General features: G+C 36.8%; 1 protein-coding gene across 1 annotated transcript in view; it reads left to right on the forward strand.

Moving 5' to 3' along the window:
• Positions 1–6,263: 6,263 nt before the first annotated feature.
• LOC140141425 (uncharacterized) overlaps positions 6,264–12,919 on the forward strand; it is a 28,765-nt gene continuing 22,109 nt past the window's right edge. The window contains exon 1 of the mRNA XM_072163273.1: positions 6,264–6,347. The gene's annotated coding sequence lies outside the window, so the exon portion shown is untranslated. The remainder of the gene's footprint in view (positions 6,348–12,919) is intronic.

Below are 12,919 nucleotides of genomic sequence, written 5' to 3' on the forward strand. Positions count from 1 at the left end.
TGAGTGTTATCTTGGTTTAATAGCTTTTAATGGGGTTTAAGTCCTGCAAAGGTCGAGATGAATTCTACTGTAGACATGACTGCATCATGTGTAGAGCATCCGGGAATCCCTGGGATTGAGTAATCAGTCTTTTTGATTAGGCCAATGAAAGTCAATTTTGAGTTTCCCGTCACCGCCCTCACTTCATTTTCTGACCCTCACTTGAATTCATTATTGTGACTATTTTTAATATAGGCCTACTTTTGAATCTCATGAGGGATAAACATCCATCTTCAAGTGAGTGAGTGGCAAATAACAACACATTTTACATACGTGTTGGTCATATAATGAAAGGCAGAAAAATAATGAATAATGAAAAAGTTACCTCAGTTGTTTTCAGAAATTATGTGACGGGAAACTCAAAATTGACTGTTAGTGGCCTTATAATGTGATTGTAACTACCAATAAACTATACTTTGCGAATAAATATATCTAAAATTAATTAACATTTTGAACAATTTTGCTCTATGAAAAAGGATACAATTGCACCCCTGCTGATCCGACTACTGATAAGCTGTCAACAAGCATTGACAAGTAAAGTGTGACCACTAATTAAACAATAATAATGAGCATTATCTGACCATTCCCTGATCTGACCAGAGCTGGGTATAAATAGTGCAGGTGCCTACTACCACCACTAATTGATGTTGGGAGTGACACTGGTCGTCGGGCGGGGGATACCAGTAATTGGGGTAGATAGTGGCTTTGGTTTTATACATTTTTGGTACATCATACTGCAGTTACTGTCCGTTTTCCTATACACAATACACAGTGCTCTCAACATTGACGCGCGACCTTTACAAATAGTGTATGTTAGAAGTATATTGCATTTGCCTAGTTAACATCACTGTGTGAAAAATAACCGGCCAATATTTAAACTATTCTCCAAACTTCTAGCAAATATATTTCTCTAACATGACCTAAAATTACAGCTAGGTTAGATGTTCAGAAATAGTCGCACTTTCGTAGAATATGAGTGAGGGCAAAGCATAGCTAGCTCATAGCTAGCCAACTCCCCGTGTTAATTGAATGGAGATTTGACCGAAAATATTGAGCTATATTGGTAACGGACCGCTCCGTTCTGAAGGATGCCACAAAAAAACGGTACAAGCTACATTTAAACTATTCTATGAAATTCTAGAAAATATAGTTTTGTAACATGTCCTAAATTTTTAGCTAATTTAGGTGTTTGGAAATAGTCGCACTTTTGTGTTTTAGGAAGGATATGTAAACGACAGATAACACCAAAAATATGAAGAAATTATTTCCAAACCGTGTTAAGTCAACAATCATTATGTTGCTCATTTTCAAGAATGCTGGTTAACAAAAAGCAGGCCATTGTCTCATTTCGTGAACAAAGGTCCACATACCATTGTTTCCTTTATAATCAGGTACCCAACTGAAGCTGTATTATAGCACCTCATAGCGATACCGCACATATAAAACAGACACATGTGCACAACCAGAGAAGATCCGATTTAATCAGTTGAGCTGTTTCAATGAGTGTTATCTTGGTTTAATAGCTTTTAATGGGGTTTAAGTCCTGCAAAGGTCGAGATGAATTCTACTGTAGACATGACTGCATCATGTGTAGAGCAACCGGGAATCCCTGGGATTGAGTAATCAGTCTTTTTGATTAGGCCAATGAAAGTCAATTTTGAGTTTCCCGTCACCGCCCTCACTTCATTTTCTGACCCTCACTTGAATTCATTATTGTGACTATTTTTAATATAGGCCTACTTTTGAATCTCATGAGGGATAAACATCCATCTTCAAGTGAGTGAGTGGCAAATAACAACACATTTTACATACGTGTTGGTCATATAATGAAAGGCAGAAAAATAATGAATAATGAAAAAGTTACCTCAGTTGTTTTCAGAAATTATGTGACGGGAAACTCAAAATTGACTGTTAGTGGCCTTATAATGTGATTGTAACTACCAATAAACTATACTTTGCGAATAAATATATCTAAAATTAATTACCATGCTTTTAATGGATTTTATACTAAATATTGGTAAATAGTAAAACACAGAAAAGGTAAAAGGACAGAAATTTGGAGTTTATATGAATAAAAGATTTGAGAGGAATTCGAAGGAGTTAGATTGTTATGGACATGGTGGGTTAGTAAGCGGAAAATGTTGAAGGTCAGGTCAAGGTCATCCGAGGTGAATTGAGTATAGATTGTCAGATTGTGGATAACAATTCTGCCCAAAATTGTTAAAGGTCATTTGAGGTCGACTAAGTATATATTGTGTTGGATTGTCAGAATGTTCAAAGTGGTGTCAAGCGCATTTGATGTCAACTGAGCATCGATAGTCTGATTTTCATAAAACGTGGTGCATGTAATCACAATTAGGCCCTAAGGGTCAAAACCATCAAGGTCATATCAAGGTTAACAGTTACTGATAATAGATAGTTGGATTGTCATGAAATTTGGTTGATATGAAATCCCTTAATTAAGCAGCAAACATTCTTAAGGTTATCTGAATATAGATTGTTGCATTGTTGTAAAACTCAGAGGATGTGATTTCAATTGAGCCGTTTGTTACAAGTATGAATTAAATGTAGACCTATTTAGCACACATTTTCCAATTCAGCTTTCGACATGAAAATTTTGAGTATTTCCTAGTATGTCATTAGTGGTATTTACCAATAAATGCCAATAAGTGCCAAACATTCAAATTTACTAGCTTTCCAAGTATACATGTACTTGCAATGCAAAATTATGAAACATGATCTTCATCCATGGCGTTGTCTTTTTAAAGACATTTCTTGTTAAATGTGAGAGGGATTCCCGCATTCCTGCGCATGGAATGGCAACCAAATCCGGGGGGGGGGGCGTGTGCCACTTTCGCACTGAATGGGCATTTGGTGAGAGCAAAATGTAAAAAATATGGGGTCATTGGGTGAGAGCGTGATTTTTGGCATTCGGTGAGAGCAAAATGTAAAAAATATGGGGTCATTGGGTGAGAACATGAGCTTTTTTTTAAATGGAATCTTTGGGTCGGAGCCGAAACAGCGCCCGCGGAAACATCGAAAATCGAATAGGCCCTATCTAGTTCCAAATGGCTCAAATTTCTTTGTTTTCAAAATAAGTAACAAAATCAGTGATAAATGAAAGTTGCTGTTCAAATCAAGTTGAACTTGTGAGTGACAGATCAAATGGAGGGGGTCTTCGGGTCACGGACAGAGCATGCCGTGTTCGTAAAAAAATATGGGGTCTTTGGATGACAGCGACGTTGAAAAGGGGGGTCTTAACAGCCCTACATACGCGTCACCTCCAAAGTTAGAGTGCTCCCCCCCCCCCAACCAACTGCGTAGAAAATCCCAAGCGCAATATCTTTTACCTATTGTAAAGTCCATTTGCTCTAACTGTGAAGGATTTTGGGAGTTGACAATTCCCAATATTGATAATAAATCGACTACACTACTTGCACACTGAGAGGTTTTCTGTCAACAACTGAAATTGGCATAGTATTTTTAGACTAAAATAGTTACAATTGTATACAGTCTCATATCATTGTTATGACTTCTTGAGTACCCCTTTGGAACTTGTGGTTATAATCAGGTTATTCATCAGCATATCAGTGAGGTAACCCATAAATTAAACAAGTAAACACATCCAGTCAAAACCTTCACTCAGTCTTAGCGAATGGACTTTAAAGGAGGATTTCGTGATCCAAGCATCCTCTTTTTATGACATTTTTCAGTACATAAGGCCGCCCCTATCCACGAAAAAAGCCTATTCCCAAAATTTCAGTTGATTCCGACTTTGTGTTTGCGAGTTATGCATGATTATGATAAGGATAATGAACTGAGTGCAATGCATTCGTCAAGATAATCGCACGCGCCGTGGAGTTATTGCATTTAGCTTGAGAGCCGATAGGCTCGAAAGCTAAATGCAATAACTCCATGGCAAGTGCAATTATCTTGACGAATGCATTTGCACGAGTACATTATCCGTCATACACTTTGAGTGTAGGCATATTAAAACAATAGGCAATATTAATTGCTGCATTCATTATATTAGTTTTAATATTAGGGAAAATATCTTACATTTTAAAAACACCGTCAGGACATTGACCAGCTACGTAGCATTTAACTGGTAAAGAAAATCAATCCCTGTAATCAATGGTATCGATTGCGCCATACGTCATACTTAGGTAACTTATTCACGCATGGTTTAATTGACTTGACTTGATGTTGTGATCATTTAATATCGTGGTTTCGAACACAGAGAGCACTGAACCAGTTGGAAACGATCGATTTAGATGTCAGACTAGTACTACGGTGAATATCAACTGGACTTTTATAGCTCTATAATTTGAACTACTTATATTAAAACACACGACATTGGGATTTAACCATTTGTTCAGTATTATTATAGGCCTTCAAACACATGTGTTTGAAGGCCTATGGTATTATAAAGCATGATCATGATATTATGCGCTAGTGTGTGTTTCCCGGGCCCGGCTATGTTATTTTAGATATAGGCCTACATGTATTTCATTTGTAAAATGCTGAATATTTAGCAATGGTGTCATCTTGTATAATTATGATCCACCTGTTTTTGGCCCTTTTTAATTAATAGAAGCTCGATTATTCTCATTTGATGTTTGATTTATTTGAGGTCATTAATCATAATTTATGACAATGATATTTGCAAGGGTGCAACTCTACTAGTCTTATTACAAGACTGCCCTATCCCAACCCTAATCCTAAACTCCGTAAACGAGGACTGGACTAAAGTCTAGCGAGTTGCACCTTATTCGGTAATTGTACACTATTATAGAACAGCGTTTGTAACTATACCATTTTAACACCACAGAATGTATATTCGTACTTTTTGTTGGTATATATATATCGAACAGACAATTATATAGTTATGTGATCTCTGTGTCTAAAGCGCCACCTAACTCTACTTTATGGTTATGTGAAAGTAGTATTTCTAGTATTTGAGCGTGCACGTATTATCTAGAATCTATTGTTTAGCGTGCAGGTTTTAGATAATGCATTGTTTAGCGTGCAGGTTTATATAATTTGGGCTGTGAAGGGTAGTTCGCGAAAATAATGCACGGGAGAAGAATACATAACGATGAATAGAAACGGGCACTAGAAGTGTATGTGTAAATACACTGCTCCCGGGACAATGCGTTGTAATTTCGTTCTGGTGCGCCAGAACGAAATTCAAATTTCACGATATCTTTGCAAAACGAATTAATCTGCAAGAAATATTTTGTACATAAACATTATGTAGCCAGAGGTTTCCAGTGATATAAAAATCTCAACTTTTTTTTGAGAAAAGTGGGGGATGAGGCTGTGGATCACCAGAGGATGTTTAAAGACATTCCCATAACACAATGGGGTTTCTGACCTTGTATGTCTGGCTTCAGTAAAGACAAAAATACCGTACAATTTGGAGTAATGAATTAAAGAGTTGACAGGAGTTATAGGAGTTAATGTTTTTTGCTGTTTCAGTGTGCATGTTCTCACCATTCATGGTTTGGTGGACTGTCAGGTAACATGGATGATGGATGTATTAGCGTGATCCTAAAAAATGCCTTTCACGGTGACCCAAACTATTTACAAGACCTCTTCTGCATTGAGGCTGGCCTTCCCTTTTAAAGGGAATTTTTATGTACACATGTGGTACAGTTGATCATACCTTGCATTGGGATTGTGTGAAAATATCTTGTGTTTTCATCATATTTAACATTCAAAACATCGAGACTTAGGAATAAAATTAATGCAGTGGGACAATATGAATGTTTCCTGTAAGAAATCAAATCAGTCCTAAGTCTCAACTATTTATAGCTCGTTGGCTGCAGTTTTAAAATTACCATTTTGTGTGTGTGGCAATGGGGACTTTGCCTTTAAAATTAGGTTATATTGATCAAATTTCCCAATCATAGTGCATTGTAGGAATGCCTTTAAGCCTCCTCTGGTGGATCACGAAATGCCCTTTTAAGTTATAATCTGCCGAAGAGTGGCCACGTCCGTCAACGGCGTTTCTACTTGATAGCTCATATTTTTAGGAACCAAAAAGACGTAAAAAGGGAATTACAAACAGCTTTATGATACTGACTTTTCCATGTAAAGAAACAAGAAATTTTCAAATAAACTGTGTTAGAATAAATAATATTATAATATCTTTGTATTTTTATTCATAAAATTCTAACCAAAAATAAAATAGCAAAACTGGTCATGAAATGATTAGTCAGCAAATGTACCGTGCAGTTAATGTACTTTTATTCAGCTTCCTGTTATCAGTGACAGGTACTTGGAAATTTTATCGACGTTTTCAGGTATTTATTGTACACTTTTAAATCTCAAAACACGAATCGAGTATATTGTAATGATTGAAGACTGCTAATTAGGGTTTCTTATAGATATATTTTTGTTTATTTAGATGAAATCCACTGATAAAGGTGAATTGTCGTGCCTGTCGAATTCGTCAGGCTCATTTATTACTTATCATGTACCGTACATTGTACATGCATACGTGTACCTAGGCTAGACTAGCTCGAGATACTCTAGGTAAAATGCAGGTTTACATTTTACTAGATACTAACTTGCATTATCTTGCTGTATTTCAGCTAGAGCGCCATACTATAGGTAGAAAACCTGGGTTTTTTAGACATACACTGCAAAATTCCTGGCGACAGAGTGACTACATCGCACTTGAACTCTGAAGTCACTACCGCCGTCACTCCAGAATAACCTACCCTATGGTGGCCGACAGAGTCACTACAGGAGAGTGACTACATCGGAAACAAGGCAGTAGGGTATTATGCAGCAGTGTCATCACGTAGTGACTACAACTGCTAGCCTCCGATGTGTTACCTGCTCGATGCCGCATCGGCGACTCATGATGTACACCACCGACTAGATTCCGACAGTGGTCCACATCTTGTAGTCACATCAAAGTGACTTCCGTAGCCAGTGGCCCATGCGTCGCCTGCTCGGTGCCCAGTCGGCGAACTTCAAGGTGACTACGCTGCCGAAAGGTCGTTGACCGAACCCTCTTATGAGTTCGAACACTCTGGGGACGCGGCGATATCTACCAAATCTGCCGCTGATGATGACAAATACGCGTATCATGCTTGTTTACTGCTTGTATACGCTCATGAATGGAATGAGTTGGTTTTATAATTAATTGATTGATGCATGCTGTACAGTGGGTCTGTGGTTCTACTGCCGTCTTTGTTTTTGTTTTGTTTTTATCGTGCTTTTGCATTCGTTATCATTTATATTTCAACTGTGAGACTTCCGATTCATTTTGTTTCATTTATTTATTGTTCTCTTTTTAATATAATATTTTAATTCTTTTCGTGCTGCCTGTTTAATAATCTCATCAACTGTGTGTGTTTTATTTGCAGTTCTTGTTCTTGGTTTATTTGTTTGTTTCATTTCAAACATTTTTATTTTGTCTATTTGTTTGCTTGTTTTCCCACAAAACTTATATCATTGCTTTGTTTACTTCAGTGGTTAGATGACATGTTTTGCTATCAAATTAGGCCTGTTTTTTCATATTTTGCACGATAACGTTATATAGGCCTATTGAAACTTTTTTTATATTTAAAACGAATTGTGTTTTTAAATGTTTTAAAGAGAGATTAATTTTCAGCGAAGTTCATAAAGTATGCCTATTATAGGCCTAGCATTTTCAATTTATACACTTTTATTTGCCAAAACTTTACTTATTTTGAAGCAAGAATTTTTCTGTTATTTAAAATTGATTTATAGGCCTAGCATGCATTTTGTTTTACTTCTTGTCACTTTCCTGAAAGGTCTACTACACATTTATACTTTTACTGCCGTAAGTTCATGCAAAACTTTGGCTTGTGCTATTTTCTTTTTCCGTTTTTCAAAATGGTGTTTTTATAGGCCTATATTAGTTTGATTTGTTTTTCATGTTGATTTTTTTTACGTTACTCAATTATGCCTATAAATCGGTGTCACATCAATATAGGCCTGTTGCAATGTTTGTTTGAAATTGTCTTATTTTTTATCACGCAAATATTAATGCTTGTTATGAATTATTATTGTTATAATTATTTATTTATTTTACACATTTAATATTTTAATTCATCAATAGGCCTACATGCTTCTTATAATATTCCTACTTTTAACTTCTTTATTTGCAATTTTTCTCAAGTTGCTTTCTTTAGAAGTGTTTCTTTGTTTCTTCCATTCTTCGTTTATTGGTTTCTTCCTGTTTATTTATTTTTTTATTCATTTAGTTATTCAAATAACCACCAATTAACAAAAATGTATTTTATTCATCATATTAGTTTATTGAATTATACTTTGTTTACTGATCATGTTTATTTCTTTTACTAACAAATTTATTTTATTCATCTAATATTTCCCTTATTTTTAAAGTCCAGTTTGCAATTTGCCCTCCCTAATCCCCTAAAAAAGCAAGAAATAAAGAATATTATTTGAATCAATCAAGAGAATATAAAAAATATGGCAACAAAAGCAAAACCGGCAACCCAAAACCCCGGTACTGAGCACCCAGGTCCAGTCGCGTAGTCACACCGGTGTGAAGTCACCGCGCCGCGAAGTCACTCTGTAGAAACCTAGGAGGCTGGCTACCCGGCTATTTCGGACCGGCGATATGGAAAACCGAGGTGTAGTTTCCGATGGAGTGACATTCTGGTGACATCGGCGTCACACAGATGAGAATCTTGCAGTGTAGTCATAGGTAGTCAATAGTCATGATAGTATTATATAGGTCACCCCGGTCATCCGGGTACTTATTTTACATGATGCTACAGTCGGCTACACTTACGCTTTTCAACCCACAATAGATCGTGCAGTTGAGCGACTACTTGAACTTGAAGACTTGTAGCAGAGCTCATTCAGTTGTTTACGTTCTGTTTTGTGCCTCGAATCGAGCAAATTTCTCGGCCGATTTCAGTAAAATAAAGGTTAAATACTTGGCGAAAATTGCATTTTATGTGAAGCTGAACTGAACACATGAACATGTAGAGGAGAGTCTTTATTTTTGTTGTTGGCTGGAGGCCCCATGTCGAGAAGTTATAGAAATGGTAGTATTTTGGCCAATTTGAAAAGGGACAAACGGAGGTCAACGGCTTGTGACGTCACTCCGGGGTCACCTATTCAGTACGGGCGCACAGACTTTTTAGCGGACTTTCTTACATTAGAGGATGTCTTGCAATAAACAGACATTATTAAATATTCGTAATTTATTACCCACCGTACCCTTAAGTCCGGTCATTGAAGGAAGTCCCGTTATAACATGAAAACTTCCATTAGTTAGAGGACATAATCGAAGTATGCATTCGGCAGTGTGTAATCGGCCGCTGTTATTTTCACTCGGCGCAAGCGCAGATACCTCGTTTTTAGGTGACGTCATCACCATTATTGGTCGGAAAAAGCTTCCGACTTTGGATTTATGAATGAAATTTAGCAGCGTAGTTTCCGGAGTTTTCCGAATTATGCAAATACGCAACCTATGACCTTTTTACGTCAGAATATTAATAAGCATCATGGCGCCCACTGAAAAAAAAATCCGATGGGAATTGATTCAGTTTTTAGCAAATTATGCTACTTTTTTGAGCAGCTTATCGATAAATAATTCCACGAATATGAGCACGATATTTTGAAAATGTATACAATGGAATGTGGTTAAAAAATGACTTTTATAAATTTTGTTTGGAGTCGGGAAATTAACTGTAGTAAAATTTGACTCCTCAGTTGTTGGGAATTCTTTCTTGGAACAAATAAAATATATTAATTGTTTAAAATAAGTCAAATAAAAAATTGTTTATTATGTTGCTAAAAACGTATTGCATTGTTCAAATTGTCTATAGATATTTCAATGGAAAACAAGAAATAGCAAAATATCAGTAACATCCCATTTTGCCATAACCCCCCGCCATGGTTGACTTACACTGTAGGGGTTCTTTTCACGCTGAACACGATGGCGCTATTCACAACATGCGATACTCGATCGTTTAGCCCAAAGAGTATGATAAAAACATATTGTCTTGTTATGACAGGATTACCCGTTATTGCGGAACAAGTAAGTATGTCTCGTAAAAACTCTGTGCGCCCGTACTGATATTACATGATGATCACTGATGATGATGTATTGATGTAACATGTACATGTCACAAGGTTTTGATTAAATCAAATAATACTGGAACTTACATAGTTTGCAACTTGCTACGTTGCGTCTGAAACCATCAGACTTCATCAGGCAACTGACCCGCTGCGCTGGGCTGGTCATGTGACACTTTGAGACAGCTATGGATCGTCTTGATGACCCGGTCCCATGCGTGAGATAGGTTGTGTCTCAGTCCCCCTTTCTTATTAAGTGACGGCTGCTCTACTCTTTCCCAGATGGCTTCCTTGATGCCTCTCCTATGCCACTGTTCTTCCTTATGGAGGTACACGGCGGAGTTCTGGGCCTTGTTTGTGCTGGGCCTCCTATGTTGATTGAGTCATGGTGTTTCCATGACTGTGAAGAAAAACAAGTTAAGAACTTTTCATGCATTCGGGATCAGCCTCAGACAATCAAAGTTTGAACTAGACTGCATCAATTCAGGTGAGGCTTTTGCACCATCGGTGCTCTCAGGGATTCAAATTTGAGGAGAACCTGTGAACTGGTTCTCCTGAAGGTTCTCGCTGATTACAACTACAATCCCCGAAAAATGTCCTTGAAACGCTTTAGGCATCTTGAATGAAATCAAAAGTGTATTTTTAATGTGGATAAAAAATGTTCAATATTTGGAATTAGAAGAAAGCTGGGCCATCAATTAACACTTGTCCCTTCCCCACCCCCCATCATTCAATGTTGCGATACTTTGGAGACACGCTGAACACATTTGCACGACACTTTGGAGACACGCTGAACACATTTGCACGTTTCAACATTGCACGGGGGAGTGGGGGGACTTATTTTCCCCTAAAGACGCTTTAATGTTTCAAGACATATTTCGGGATTGTATGAGGCAATCGCTAAAATTAACATCTGATTTTAAACTTTTGGCTGTAACTTTAAAACTACTTGATAGAATTTTCAATGAATATTAGTTAATGCATAAGCTATGATGTGGATATAAAATAAAACAACTTATTGTATCAATTTTGACTATATCGCCCTGCACTACAAGCAGGTTGCACCCATCACCTGTGTATGTCTACAATCATAGATTGAATACAATAGCGCTCTTTTCAAACATTACTAATCTTACAGATGTGAGTGATCAGCATGATATAGTTCAGTGGATATGTATCGCGTGAACGCTGCAGTGCAGGGCAATATAGTCAAAAAACGACCTTTTTCACCTTTTTTCAGATCAACTTTTCATGCATTCGGGATCAGCCTCAGACAATCAAAGTTTGAACTAGACTGCATCAATTCAGGTGAGGCTTTTGCACCATCGGTGCTCTCAGGGATTCAAATTTGAGGAGAACCCGTGAACTGGTTCTCTTGAAGGTTCTCGCTGATTACAACTACAATCCCCGAAAAATGTCCTTGAAACGCTTTAGGCATCTTGAATGAAATCAAAAGTGTATTTTTAATGTGGATAAAAATGTTCAATATTTAGAATTAGAAGAAAGCTGGGCCATCAATTAACACTTGTCCCTTCCCCACCCCCCATCATTCAATGTTGCGACACTTTGGAGACACGCTGAACACATTTGCACGCTTCAACATTGCACGGGGAGTGGGGACTTATTTTCCCTAAAGACGCTTTTAATGTTTCAAGACATATTTCTGGGATTGTATGAGGCAATCGCTAAAATTAACATCTGATTTTAAACTTTTGGCTGTAACTTTAAAACTACTTGATAGAATTTTCAATGAATATTAGTTAATGCATAAGCTACATTTTGTATGATGTGGATATAAAATAAAACAACTTATTGTATCAATTTTGACTATATCGCCCTGCACTACAAGCAGGTTGCACCCATCACCTGTGTATGTCTACAATCATAGATTGAATACAATAGCGCTCTTTTCAAACATTACTAATCTTACAGATGTGAGTGATCAGCATGATATAGTTCAGTGGATATGTATCGTGTGAACGCTGCAGTGCAGGGCAATATAGTCAAAAAACGACCTTTTTCACCTTTTTCAGATCAACACCCTCCCCAAAGCAAAAAACAAAACAAAACAAAACGAACCAATAAAAAAATAGCATTAGTACGCTCATGAAGTAGGCCTACTCATGCAGAAATATCTTTAAAATTGATCATTTTATTTGCGTGAAATGGTAAAGTGCGATTGTAAATCGTCCCATTGAATCACATAGTGATTTGACGGTTTACCATAGTCTAATACTGAATATTAATACAAGGAGTTTCTTTAATTTAGAAATGGTAAACCGTTGACAAAATTCATAATTTAAGCCGATTTGGTGTCAACTTTTATTTGGAAAGTGTTTTGTTTGAAAGCTTGTTCAAAACTACATCTAATTTTACTATTTTACGTTTTGTTAGCTCTAACATTATTTACATTTTACTGATTTTAGCAAATGTAAATCGTCTGTCGAGATTTACCATTTTCATAATCACGAGAATGCAATGCGCACCCATATATCACGGAATCCCGTAATTATTTCAACATGACACATGATGACAGCGTGGTGTAATGGACAGTACTTCAGACGGTGAAACGAAAGGCTAGTGGTTCGAGCCCCAACAGTTTCACTTTTTTTTCCTTTTTTTTGTGTGTGACTTATTCAAACCAGTAAACTGTTCTTCTATATTCATGACAATTGACATTGTGAAACACGAAAATAAGTTTTAAAACCCTAATTTATCTATGGCATGATAATTGATTGGTTTTTTTTAATTGTAATAAAGACACACATAGATCCGGACATCTTTA

The sequence above is a fragment of the Amphiura filiformis genome, chromosome 19, assembly GCF_039555335.1.
Source record: "Amphiura filiformis chromosome 19, Afil_fr2py, whole genome shotgun sequence".
Lineage (NCBI taxonomy): Eukaryota > Metazoa > Echinodermata > Ophiuroidea > Amphilepidida > Amphiuridae > Amphiura > Amphiura filiformis.